The sequence below is a fragment of the Staurois parvus genome, unplaced genomic scaffold (genome assembly GCF_062004578.1).
Source record: "Staurois parvus isolate SC_StPar_1 unplaced genomic scaffold, SC_StPar_1.0 ptg000118l, whole genome shotgun sequence".
NCBI classification, from domain to species: domain Eukaryota; kingdom Metazoa; phylum Chordata; class Amphibia; order Anura; family Ranidae; genus Staurois; species Staurois parvus.
The window spans coordinates 3435558-3449838 of NW_028317914.1; the positions used below are offsets into that span (position 1 = coordinate 3435558).

The 14281-nt window shown below is 42.2% G+C and overlaps 1 protein-coding gene across 4 annotated transcripts in view; it reads right to left on the minus strand.

Annotated features, from left to right (window-relative positions):
* The window catches only part of KIDINS220 (kinase D interacting substrate 220), a 204449-nt gene extending 191589 nt beyond the window's left edge, over positions 1-12860 (minus strand). For 3 of the 4 annotated variants that reach the window (XM_089672018.1, XM_089672017.1, XM_089672015.1), the window contains exon 1: positions 12724-12860. The gene's annotated coding sequence lies outside the window, so the exon portion shown is untranslated. The remainder of the gene's footprint in view (positions 1-12723) is intronic. The other variant, XM_089672016.1, reaches the window with a different exon arrangement.
* Positions 12861-14281: the final 1421 nt, after the last annotated feature.

Here is a 14281-nt window from a genome sequence, read left to right on the forward strand (position 1 = left end):
TTTAATTAGGGGCTGCAGATCTACTGCGATTCCTATCACCAGGCTGGGCTCCTCAGGGAATAACGCCACACGTGGTCGCCTCTGGGCGACTATGTCATGAGGGTGCTGGGTATAGATATAAGCTATGGAAGTGCTGTGGGACTTTATGTACGCTTCATGAAGGGAGGGAACATGTAGTGAGAGGAATGTACTGGCTGACATGGCTATCCTTCTGGAAATGCTAATTTCCTGGCTATCTGTTGTTGTGGTCTCTAATCTAGCAGGCTACGTAGATCAGGAATAGAAGAACTGACTTGGTGGCTCAAACAGCTGATGTCTGTAATTGACGACAGCCAGGTGAACAACATTTTCAGGAGAGGTCAGCAGCACCAATACTTCCCTGTACAGGAATGGTCAGTAAAGTAGAGCAGCCATATTTACTGATGATCTGTCCTCAGGATGGACTAACCTGAGATCACACAGTAATGACTGCACTCTGCACAGCTTGGACTTAGGCCTGGTTCACACTATTGTGGACCGTGTAGCCCGTGTTTGCTTGGGCACAACAGCCCATTCATTGAAACGTTTCCCCACACAAAAATTGTCTGACCATATGGTTTCTTTGCAGTTCCAACACCTGCAATTGCGCTGCAGGCTGAGATGCGTGGGGGCGCTATTCAGAATGAATGGCAGACCCGCACATCTAGTAAAAGCAGTGCAATTGGGGTGCAGAAACAGATGCGATATCTGCAACCATCCCGCACAGTGTGAACCAAGGCTCAGGCAGGTTCACATCTATGTGCGTTTAGAGCCTTTTCAGATTTGCAGGAAAGCAGATCAGTTCCTATGGGGCCGATTCATATCTATGCAGTTTTCTGCAGTGCATTTTTGGAAGAGGTTAAGGGTTTTCTTGCAGGGAGGTGTGTTTTTGGTTCCTTCAAACTAGGTTCACATCTATAAGTAAAAAGTGAGCGCTAATTGATAAGCTGCTGGAAACACCAAAGAAATACCAAATACTCCTTTAACATATAAACATCATAAGTAAGCGGTGCAGCGCTGGAGCAATTGCAATATATGACAAAGAGATGACAATCATAAAAGTAAATCACCATATGTCAAAGTATAGGCCACATACATATAAATTAAAAAATGTTACTACAAAGTGACAATGTGCATTCAGGTATACATAAACTTATACTAAAGTGATCACAGGTGCGTATAGGTGAAAACGTCCTTTTAAAAACGTGAAACTCATAATCCAAGTGATCATGCAGAATTCTTCTGGTGTGACACAAATTATAAAATCACGCACTCACCAGATGCGCAATTTTACAGTGCATGAAAAGATATATATCTCATGAAGTCAGCTGGATCATAATGGAATGCACCAATCCCAGGATAAGGACCCGCTCTTGGATAATCACTGGCACCTTACACCCCTCGTACGGATGGATAAGCTGTGGGTAGTGGGACTCAAAACAAGAGCCCCCCAAGAAAGGATGCCAGGATAGAGTAGTACAGCTAATAATTTTATTTGCATAAGGTACAACAAAGTATATATAACAGCAGTACTGACCATGCCAAAGAAATCCAATAGAATCGCTAGACCCGCATAGGCCTCGGTAATATGATGTCGGGACGCTGCGGCTCTACGTTTCGTGTGCAAACACGTAGTCATAGGGATCAGTAGGGGTCAGTACTGCTGTTATATATACTTTGTATTAACACTTTTAGGTTCACATCTATGCATGTGCAGTTGATGCATTTTTTGCAGCATGTTTTCCAGTGCATTCTGGGGGGTTTTTTCACGTGTATTTTTAATGCAATTTGTGTTTTGGTTGAAGCAAGGTATGCGTTGAGGAGGTGTCTGTTGTCATGCGGAAAAACTCATAAAAAATGCATGAATATTTGCTAGGAAATAAGGTTAAATGGACCGTAGTGCGTGTCTGCACATCTGCAGAAACTAAAAAGCACATAGATGTAAACTCAGCCTTAGACGTCAACAGAAGTACAATAACATGTATGTAAATGTATTTGGTGTGTTATTGGTAGGGTATTATGTTTAACAATCAGTCTCCTACAACAAAAAATCATGAAACATGAAAACGCATCAAAGACTGGCTGCAAAAATGCATGAAAAGCACACGCACAGATGCGAACCTAGCTTGAGGCAGGCTGCTGTACCTGCAGGCAAAAAGTCCCCAACTTTTTTTTCTAGAACCCACTTACTAGACAGCCACACAGAACCACAAGGTGCTTAAATATGATTTTGGTTAAAATTATATATTTTTTTATCAAAGTAAATCATGAGGGACAAGTAGCTTGGGAACCTGATTTAGTCCCTTGGACAATTAGTGTTTTAAAAGTTTCCATACGCCTGTTTAATATACACTGCATTTCACCTTCCCAGTGCAACAAAACAACTTTCAATTTGTAAAACTATTCCACACAGAAATTTTTTTTCCCAAAAGTTCAATTTTTTCCAGAACAAAAGCAAAAAAACTTTTTTTGCCCATGGCTTCAAAATTTCTGGAATTTTTACTTTTTATAACAATCCCCCCCAACAAAAGTCTGAAAGAATGCAATTTCCAGTGTCCCATTGACTCTATAATAAGGTTTCACACAAGATTCACACAACTTTAACCCAGGATCTACACTGTTTCCCCAAATCAGTCTAATTAGAAAAGTGTGAATCCTGGATAAAACTCTTGTGTGAAAAAATTTACAATTATTCCCAAGTGCCAAGCACATCTGCACAAATTTAAATTTTAGCTCCTTTGTGTGTCCTGTCCTTCCCAGCATGTCACAGCTGAAGAAGTCTGAACCAGTAAAAAAAAAAGCAAAAAAATAAAAAAACAGATTTCTTGATAAAAGCTTTCCATGGAGTGATCCAACATGACCTGCACAATCAGCATGGCACAGCGGCAGCAGGAACACAGTTTGTATGCTGTCAGATAATAGTATTACCTCCTCATAGCTCTTCCATCACAAAGGGTAATAGCAAAACCGACAGTCCTGGGCATTTCAGAAACTACCGACTAATGTTTATTAGGCTGAAATTCCACACAAAAAGGAACTCGTGTGGTAGACCGGTCATCGGAAAGCAGCAATGAGCAGATGTTATTTTGGGATGCAATAGATCATTTCACAGAAAGAGTAAAACATAATCCACAAAACTGAAGAGGAACTCTTGCCAAAACTTTAATACGCTTTCTAGTTTTATCCCCGACTCCTTTACCTGCCCTCCTCTAGAGACACCTCACTACAACTGACAGCCAGAAGCTAGAAGGATTTTAAAGTGACTGTCATGAGAAAAGTATAGGCTGCCATTTCTGATCTCTCCCCTGAGAATACTAGCATTCTGGCTGTCATAGAAGTATAGAGAGAAGGAATGGATTTTTTTCCCCCACTTATTTACAGCATGGTTGTCATGGGAATGTGACCTTGAAATATTGAAGCCAGATACAGTCAAGCAATTGACATTTTTAACCACTTCCCATCCGTTCCATGTACATAAATGGCCAGACGGCAGCAGTGCAGGAGCGGGTGGTCATTTATAAACGGCCTCCGCATTCACTGCCTAAGCGTGCGGCACCGTGATCCGGTGCCCGCTGTGTCCTCCGAACACAGTGGAACACCGATCGCTGTATGGGACCACTGTGTGAGGTCCCGATTCATGTGATCACTGATTGACCAATCAGTGATCACAGGAACAGTAGTAAACAACATGTCACTTCCTGACATCATTGCTTACTATGTGTGAAATCTGTGAATGATCACAGAGGTCACATGGTACAAGGCTATTCACAACAGCCTTGTACCATGTGACAAGCTGTGACCAATCACAGCTCTCACAGTATTTCTCAATGGCTGCAAGAGACGGGAGCCAGAGATAAGAAGAAATGATTGCTTTTACAGCCTTTATGGGTATAAAAGCAATCAGTGTAACAAAAAAAAAAAAAATCTTTATCAACCCCCACAAATAGTACAATGTCACTATGGTGACGGTATGTTAAAAAATAACAAATAATAATATAAAATAAAAATGTAAAAAATGTTTTTGAAAAATTATAATTTTTGGTTATAAACTTATTTGGGTTTTTTTTTTTTTTTTTACTAAAAAGATAGATGAATACATTCTGGCCAAAATTTATGAAGAAAGATTATTTGCAAAATTTTATAAGAATTTTTTTTTGTCTCAAAATGTTTGGACTTTATTTATATAGCAAAAAAAAAAAAAAAAATCCCAGTGGTGAATAAATACCACCAAAATAAAGTTTTATCGGTTTAAAAAAAATGCTAAAAAATTCATATGGGTACAGTGTTGCATGACAGCGCAATTGTCATTCATAGTGTGATAGCATTGAAAACTGAAAATTGGCCTGGACAGGAAGGGGGTGAAAGTGTCCGGACCTGAAGTGGTTAAAGAGAGGCAAGAAATGGCAATTGCCATATTTTGTTTATGACAGCGTCACTTCATTGTGAGATAATAATGGATAAACTTTGTAGACAGACAGGGATGCAGTAAATTCAGCTGAACCTTATGGCACTGCTTTCAGTGCTGATAAATTCTTTTACACTTATAAAATAAAACAGCATGCGGCAAGGAAAGTTTTGTATGTATTAATGCTTTTGTGCACTGAACCTACTTGGTATGCAAAATTAAAAGGACAATTTGGATGGGATACGAGTGTGTCCTTCATGTACCCGCTGTGCTAAGAAGCCAGAACAGCGGATTAGTGCAGTATGAGCTCAGAATGTCCTCCCTCACAGCATCCACCCTGTCTTTGTCTAATATATCTGTGAAAGACATACATCAAACACATCTATAGACTCACAGCAGAAGGCAATGTGCAAACTGCAGCCACTTCAACCAACCAATCAGATCCCAAGCTATGCTAACTTGTAAAAAGGAAGCCAATATTTAGTTAATAAAGGTAACAGATCTCTGCATTTCACAACTGTGCTCTTCTGTTTTCAGAAACATTAAGCCGTTACTAGCAATGTCTTCAATATTTATTAATGGCCGACTGCAAAAGTTAGTGATTTTCATTATTGTTATCTCTATTATAGTCAATGAAAGCCTATGGCTGAATTCCAGGATACGCAAATCATGTTTTAATAGAAAAGCTTTGTGTATTTCTTCCAGATCTGTGCAGTAATCCAGTATGAAACGTTTGTCTATGTGCAGGAGCTTCCTGTATTAAAGACTGGTCATTGCTGCTCTCTCACCTTGTGTAGTGTGGCTGGTCATGTATCTGCCCCTCCTGCAGTGGGTGGAGCTTGCTGGGTCCCTACCTCGGCTCTGCTCTCTGCATAGCCTATATACAGGACAAGGATAACAACCACACCACTTTTACAAGTGGATTTGCAAAAGCATTTATTTATATCATTTGTGTTTATCATTTGCGCAATGATGTTATCAATAAAGAGTCAAGTACAATACTGGGCCAAGAAATAGTTATTTAACCCTATGTGTATATAGCTATGCAAGGTAGGACGCTTAGACTATAAGTTCCTTGAGGACAGGGATTGATGTGAATGTACACTACATGTAGCGCTGCATAAATTATCAGCGCTAAACACCTTAATAAATAATACTGGAGCCTATTGAGATGATTAACACACTGGCTTCTTTGCTCTCTTTGGATTTCCCCCATAAAAACGCAACAACATGGTTTAGCTTTGCTCATGCCCAATCTGGGTTGTCCTTCACTCATATCGCTGCATTCTCTGCAAGATAAATGATATACAAGTCTAGCAGGGAGAGTGGGTGTAGAATTTTCTGAGACAAACGTCACGATCGCACGGGCGCCGCCACCAACATGCGACAATCGCACGACCGTGACTAATAGTAATACGTCACACCCACAGCGTCAGACCCCAGACCTTCTCACCAACTCGTGCCCGAAGGACTGGCCGATCTACAACCGCAGTGTGATGCGCGTAACAAGACCCCACCCAGCTGCACCCTGCACAGCGATTGTCCAGCTAATGGGCTACAATCGGTGCCTGCAGCATGAATGCGCTTGTTACTGGGTCGGGTTAATTACGCAGCTAACCCTCCACTGCCATCACCGTCTTTTTTGTCAGAGAAGAAGGAAACTCTCATCATCAGATATACACTATAATGATTGAAAAGTCGCCTGTCCAATGCGGACCCCGTAGGCCAATTGGGCAGAGAATTAAACAAACACAGTAGCGTCTCTTCGAAAGGCAGGAATTCGTGAATTGCAAGTAAGCGCTTAAAAACAGTTTAACACTTTCAGAAAGAAAGATGTATTACTAAAAGAGTCAAACAGGTGCAATAAAATATTTACAAAGAGATGTCAAAAAAATATATATATATATGTATATAGAAATACAGCAAAGAGATAATAGGAAGGAAGTTAAAGGGTTAAGTTACTTGCCAATATGCCTTGGTTTGTAAACAGATCCAAGTGCAGAGCAGCAAGGGTCTTGGATTTCCTCTGTTACGATGTTAAACTCAGGAGATGTGCTTTTCTTCTAGCTCCCTCCAGGCTTGCAGCCTGTCCTTTTTAAAAACCCTCTGCAAGGGGGGGGGGGGGTGGCTCTGAGTCTGCCCAATACAATATTTTGGACAGGAGGTCAGTGGACTCTCAATTGAAACGAACAGCTTCATACTCCATGATATGAAACATAGGTGACAGCTGACCTGAGGAATGTTCAATTAACTGCTGGTCAGTTTTATGAGGTTCCAACTTCTTTCAAGTCCGGGGAGAAGCTGCCTTATCTGTTTTATTATGGGTGAGAAAGGTTACACTTTCCGCAGACTGCTGGCACCAAACCAGGGATGCCTTCACCTGTGTTGACCCCCCACCATCTGTCACTCAGGAGATAACGTTTGCATCTCAGGAAGGGAGGGGGTAGAGAGTGAATGATCGAGGAATACCTCAAACAAAAAGAAAAAAAAAAAGGAAAAGGGGAACTCCGCGTCCAACTCTGATGAGCACGTTTGCTACAACATATAGTACTTCTTTAGTGTCTATAGGCGATTTTGCTTGTGATTAAAGAGCCGGCAAAGTAATAAAGTATGATTTTATTTTAGCACACAATGGCTTAAAATAATGTAAAGTGTATCATGAAGAGTTCCATGTAGATAAAACCAGAAATATCAAAGCAGAAGTTTAAAGATGTGTCACTCTTATGTCCATTGTCTCATGTGCTTCTTCCATGTTCTGTTTGTCCTTCAGAGTCTTTGGGAAGAAGCCGGAAGTAGACGGAAGTGACTAATTCTTATCCTAGAGAATGCACCTGTTCCAGTCTGTCACTTCTGTGATTAACCATAGCATCTTTATGCTATGTTTGTGTGTGGGTGTCTCTTCAGTGTGTATGAGTGTGTGTGTGTGTCCCCGCATCTCCTAAGATGCCTTTTTATGATACTTGTAAGCTTCATAATTTGTGATCTTAGAACCTTGTATGGTAAACAATACTGATTAGCAGAGCAATATCATTGAAGGGAGGGGACGCTACATATATGGTCTTTTGACTGACAGGCACATATGTAGTGACCATAATAAGCTGGTGATGTTACATCAGCTTGCTCATTTGACCAGTCTCTGATTAAATAATATAAATTAAGAATGTATCTTTACAACATCTCAATAATGTTGTATAACCAGAAATCTATGTATGTAACAATATTACCAACTTATAAACCAAACTAAATAAATACAGATACTATTAGAATACGTTATGTCATACTTATACTATTTTGGTTACTCCATGACATTCTACACAAGAGTCTTCTAACCAGCTATGCCCTATTATAGAATACTCAGCTCTCAGCTGGTTAGCTAGCTTAGCTTATAACTGAAGAAATTAACACTCACTGGTTCAAGGTGGCCATTCACACATTTAAATATTAATTATGATTAATCATAAAAACCAAATATTTTGCAAGCTTGCCATCAATATAATATAAGTGCCAAATTATGAATTTGATATAATATTTATCAGTGGGAACCCCTATAATGGTCAGAGCAGGTACAGAAAGCCACTAGATCCAGAAACTGAACAGCAGAGATCTAACCACCACTGTCCCAGGAGGCTAGAGAGGGATCAATACCCCAGCATCTACAGTATCTGTTGCCATGTCCTTTGTCTATGAGAAATGTCACTGTTGACAATTCTGCCTGTTTATAGAAAAATATCCCCCAAATTTCATGGAACACAAAAGGAGTTACATTTAGTAGATGCTCACGCTCATCTGTAACAACCCTTGGAAGCACCTTCATCTTTGACAACTCAAAAGACCTTCCAACCCTCACTAACAACTGAACCTTCTCATTTTGGGGAGAACATTTGTGCCTCCAATCTTTATCATGGATTTATTATGATAATGTCGGATCAATTGGTGCATATCCCATACTGCACACCGATGCTGACTGTCAATGCATCTGGGAACCCTGTAGTCAATTCATACAGTACTTTCTTGCTTTATATTATTACAAATACATTTTTTTTATATATAAACAATGGAAAGACCTTTTTTGTCTTTGAAGATTATATGGAAAACATATACCACCCTAAACAGGTTCCCATGGATTATTTTCAATGAAGGAAATATGGAGAAGGAAGTTCAGCAAGCGGAGAATAGGGGAGAGGACCACACCCGGGATGACACACAGGGATGTGACAATGACAAGTGGAGGACATGGAAAACAACTCATTCCATCAGCAGGCAGACACTGAGCAGAATATTGTAAGCTCCAAGGATCAGGGTCCTCCTATCCCTCCTGTATTGAACTGTATTGTTGCTGTTTTGTCTCCCGCTATATTGTAAAGCGCTGAGCAAACTGTTGGCGCTATATAAATCCTGTATAATAATAATATATTGGCATATATTAGTATAAAGGTTTAAAATAGGCAAGACACCAAAGAGGTCTGCTAATACAAGAGTGACATTCAATTCAGTGCAGAAAATGGGCTTCTGTTATATGTTGACACGGTAATAACATTGTGTGTTCATGAATCAGAGGTCAAATTTAAAAAATAAATAAATTTCTTAATAAAAAAAAAATCAATGTGCAGTGTCTTTTCTAATCAAAAGGATGGACATAGGCTGATGACATATGGACAATTGTACCACCAAGATAAAACACCAACGGTAGGATCACTAAGGCAGCCCATAGATGGTTCAATCTTCTTTCCTTCCACAGGAAAGAATCACTTTATTTCCCCACACAGCTATTATGTTCTGCTGGTGGAGGAGGGGGAGCCTTCCATCCAGTAGAACACAATTATTAATGCAACTGGTTATAGCCACTGGCAGTAACAGCATGAAAAAAATCCAACAGGCTGGCTGCACCTAAGTCGATTGACTTGTGAACAATCAGCCTGCCCATAAACGTTTGAATCTTGACCAGTCGCTGCTGAACCGAACGAATTTCAAGCCATGTATGGCTAGCTTAAGAGGCGTTCTGTCGGTCCCTATGAAATCGCTCCCTCGCCGCTGCCACACACAGTGGCATGCCCTTCGCTCGCTGGACTGAACGCTGCTGAATCTTGATGAGAGGGGACACCTTGCTGCTACAGAGGACATGATTACATAGGAACAGACTTAATGATCCCGCCAAGGCTGATTTCAACAAAAAGACCATTGGCAGAGTCGCCTGTCTCATCAGCCTTACGCCATGATTTGTACAACTGCCAATCACAAGACATCTTGCTTGTTTGAACGCACTAGACCGGGGGTAAGCAACCTTGGCACTCCAGTTGTGCTGAAGCTGCAAATCACCCCCCCCTTCTCCTGAGAGTCATGCCTGTGGATGTCAGTCTTGCAAAGCCTCTTGGGACTTGTAGTCCATAACAGCTGGAGTGCCAAGGTTGCCTACTCCTGTAGTAGACTATTGATAAAAGAAAGTTACATATAAATAGGAAAAGATACAATGTAACAAATGAGCACTTTTACCATCAGGAAGGCAAAGTGAGCACAACTGATGGTCAAGGACTGATGAAGGTGTTCCATGTACTGCAACATGTCACATAGTATATACAATGAAGGTGCCCAAATACAGCAAACCAATCAACCTGTCCAGAGACTGCATGAGACTAGGATCTCCAAACATAATCATTTGTCATTGCAGATGCACATAAGAAGGGCAACGTGAATGATACAAATAAGAAATAAAGCTACTATCAGCAGAGAATTTACACACTACCCACGTACCAATAAAAAAACAAGGGACATTTAGCTCGCACACACACTTCAACAGCCAGTGCACAATTGTATGCCCCTGTCTATGGTGGTTCCCTAATAAGTGCGCTCTAGATAATAGCTTGCATATTAAAAGTGCAATGCAACAGCTCCTTTTCTTAAAACACACTATCTTGCCTTCCCTGGTTCCACCTAGCCCCATGATGTGCATACTAATGACATTTCTAAATAAAACACAGCGATGTCACCACCGGATCTCTGTGCTTCGCTATGTAATGCAGGAAGATCATGCCTGCTGGTGAAAAGTAAAGGTATGGGGGGGGGGGAGGGGCAGGGTACTGTAGATAACTTCCTTAACACACCACAGCACCCTGCCTTAGTGCTTCTAAAGAACCGTCAGCCCTAATGCTAGCACTGGGATAGCTCTTGGGAGTTATACAAATGTAAAATGCCTTGATAGGTGGATGTCAGTTTGGATGACTAGAGGCATTCTTAGGCACACGGTACTGATGTCTGAGCATCAGCATTTCTGGCATTTGTTTTCTGCGTATTTGTACGTATGTGCGCATTCTCACGCACAATATATTCCCAGGCAAAATCTATGAATATTTATGTTCATATGTGCGTATTTGAGCACACTGGTGCAAATTACTGACCAGACACGCACATTTTTCTTTTTTTTTTTTCCTTGAGAATATGCAGTGCTTGTTTACTCACCTGTGTGTACAGGCACATTGTAAACAATGGGCTGCATTAGATCAGCAGTGCGCAAGAGGCCTTAGGCAGGCTGTGTTTGTATAGTAGTGCTTTCATTTGAATTGACACTGGGCTTGCATGATTAAAAACAAAAGTCCAATGAATGAAAGGTACAGGCTAGGGACATTAAGGCTGAGGAGGAAAGAGCTATGTAATACTGGATGTCCTCCACCCAGGGAATGAGGCGAGTTCTGTCTGACTTGTTGCAGCTTCTAGAGAACACTGTGAGGTACTCAGTGTGCAGTGAAATCAAATTAAGTAATTTCAGTACAGGAGAGGAGCCGGTACAACTATGTAAGACTGAATGGAAGGTCAGAGCTGAACTATAAAAGATACATGTTGTATACATATAAGAATCTATGTGACATTTTGAGGACACCCAGGTCCCCTTTATCAATGTAAGAGACATGTCATCCATATCTAGAAAAGTGGGCCTGTGGATTAGGTCAGTTCTTCTATCTGTGTAAATAAAGCTGTACCTGTGTCATTGGATGATCTGATATCTGTAGAAGGAGCTGTATCATTGGATGATCTGATATCTGTAGAAGTAAAGGAGCTGTGTCATTGGATGATCTGATATCTGTAGAAGTAAAGGAGCTGTGTCAATGGATGATCTGATATCTGTAGAAGTAAAGGAGCTGTGTCATTGGATGATATGATATCTGTAGAAGTAAAGGAGCTGTATCATTGGATGATCTGATATCTGTAGAAGTAAAGGTGCGTATCATCGGACTATCCAATATCTGCATAAGAAGCTATGACATTGGGCAATTCAATATCTGTGTAAGGTGTTGTGTCATTGGACTGTCTGATGTCTGTATAAGTAATGGAGCTGTGTCATTGGACGATCCAATATCTGTATAAGCTGTGTCATTGGACAATCCAATATCTGTATACATAAAGGAGCTTTGTCATTGGATGATCCAATATCTGCATACATAAAGGAGCTATGCCACTGGACGATCGGAAACCTGTATACGTAAATAATCTGTGTCATTGGACGATCAGACACCTGTATACATAAAGGAGCTATGCCATTGGATGATCGGACACCTGTATAGGTAAGAGGGCTATGCCATTGGACGATCGGACACCTGCAGAGGAAAGGGAGCTATGTCATTGGACAATCGGACACCTGTATAGGTAAGGGAGCTAGGTCATTGGTCGATCGGACACCTGTATACATAAAGGAGCTATGCCATTGGACGATCGGACACCCGTATAGGTAAGGGAGCTATGTCATTGGACGATCGGAAACCTGTATACGTAAACAATCTGTGTCATTAGACGATCAGACACCTGTATACATAAAGGAGCTCTGCCATTGGATGATCGGACACCTGTATAGGTAAGGGAGCTATGTCTTTGGACGATCGGACACCTGTATACCTAAAGAAGCTATGCCATTGGACGATCGGACACTTGTATATGTAAAGGAGCTGTCATTGGATGATGGGACACCTGCATACATAAACAGTCTGTGTCACTGGACTACCTGCCATCTGTATAAGTGAAGGAGCTGTGTCACTGAAGAGGTGAGCTGTCCTGTGGGGAGGTGACCAGTCAGAAGACACCCCATTGTTCTCCATGTCCATCTATGGACCCCTCCCCTGTACAAGACAGACAGAGCCATGTCCTCCATGTATCAGAGCATAGAAAGTCTCCCTGCCCCCATCCTCCCTGAGATGTCTATCCCCAGCAATCACAGGAGGCTCCTCTGTAGTGCACCCCTTCCTCCACACACCCTCCGGGTCACCCCTGTCTCTCGGGAAAAGCCCCCCTCCTTCCCTACAGTCATATCATCTCACCGAACGTCACGGGACCTCCTCACCGACTGGCACCTTCCGAACGTCACAGCCCAGCTCAGCAGCACGCAGCCATCTTGTCTCTCCGGCTGAGAGACAAACAGAGCAGCAGCTCGTCACGTGACATGGAAGCCGAACGCTAGCCGTTGGGCGGAGTTGTCATTGGTGGAACATCCAGCGAGACAACACGAGGGGCGTGGTAGAGCCTGCTGCTCAGGCGAGGAGAAGAGCGTGAAAGTGTTTCCATGGCAACTGAGCCCCCTCTGTATCCTCCTGAGAGAGACAATAGAACGTAGAGTATAGAACCTGGCTACGTGTGTCCCTTCTATGAGGGCTTTGGTATGTGGACGGTGACAGAATGTTCTACATCTTCTCTGCCAGGGCTCTTGTAGCCTGCTGCTGGTTCCTCAAAGGGAGGCCCACCTAATTCATTGCCAATAGGTACCTGTGGAGGATGCAATACAGTCAATACCAGAGCATAAAATCAAAGTGTTTTAAGAAAAGCGCCACACCCCAAAACTCCAAAGCAGCAAATTCCCAACTCAAAAAAAATCCCAATTTTTTGCTTAAACAAATAAAAGGAAAGCGCTAATTAAATAAATAATACAAAGTAAATATGGAAATTATAAAGAATAAAAAATTATGAAAAAAGTGTCCATAAATAATACCAGAGCATGCAGGCACACAGTCTACCACAAGGTCCATACGGAGCGTAGGTAGAGATTAATATGGGGACCCTCATGAACACGCTCGCTAATGCCCTGGGAACACAGGCACGGGGGTCGTGGTCATGTGAAGTCACGTGGAGTCTAAGCCCCAGTCCGCTTGTTCACCAGAGCCCCTGATGGTGGGGATGGGCTTGGAGCAGACAGTGACCAGGTCGCGGCCCCTGAGTACACCCACCTGAGATAGAGGAATCACCAGAGGTAATGACAGGTGGAGAGCCTGGTGTGAAGAGGCAGACAGGTCTGGAGAATAGCAGCTAATCTGTGCGGGTCAGATGGATGGCTGAGCAATAGCGTGGTCAGACAGGCCAGGTCGGTAAAGGGCGGACAGCATGGTACAAGACAGCAAGCACAGAGCAATCAGGTCACTCGCCAGGTCTGGTAACAGAATGTCAGGGATGCGGGTGTGACCACAGATATGTGTACTGACACGGAAACGCAGACTTCAGATATGGTATAAATAAGACAATTTATTAAGACTAACAATACAAATATAAATGCAGTGCACCAAACCCAAAGCTAACACAAATACATACAACAAGGTGAAACAAACCCAAACCTAAACTGATATAGATACACAGGTACATACACATATAGAGCACAACGTAGTCAGGCAGGCCGGGTCGATAACTATCGGGCAGGTAGGTACAGGAGGAGCAGGCGGAGAGAATGGTCAGGGTCACAAGCCAGGGATCAAACAGGAGAAGTCAGCAGAGGTCAGGATCAGGCAGGGTCGACAACAAGTCAGGCAGGAACAGGAATGCAGGTTACAAGGTACAGGGGCCCATGGAAAAACACACACCAAGGCACAGACTGCAGGTCTGGCCATCCCTTAA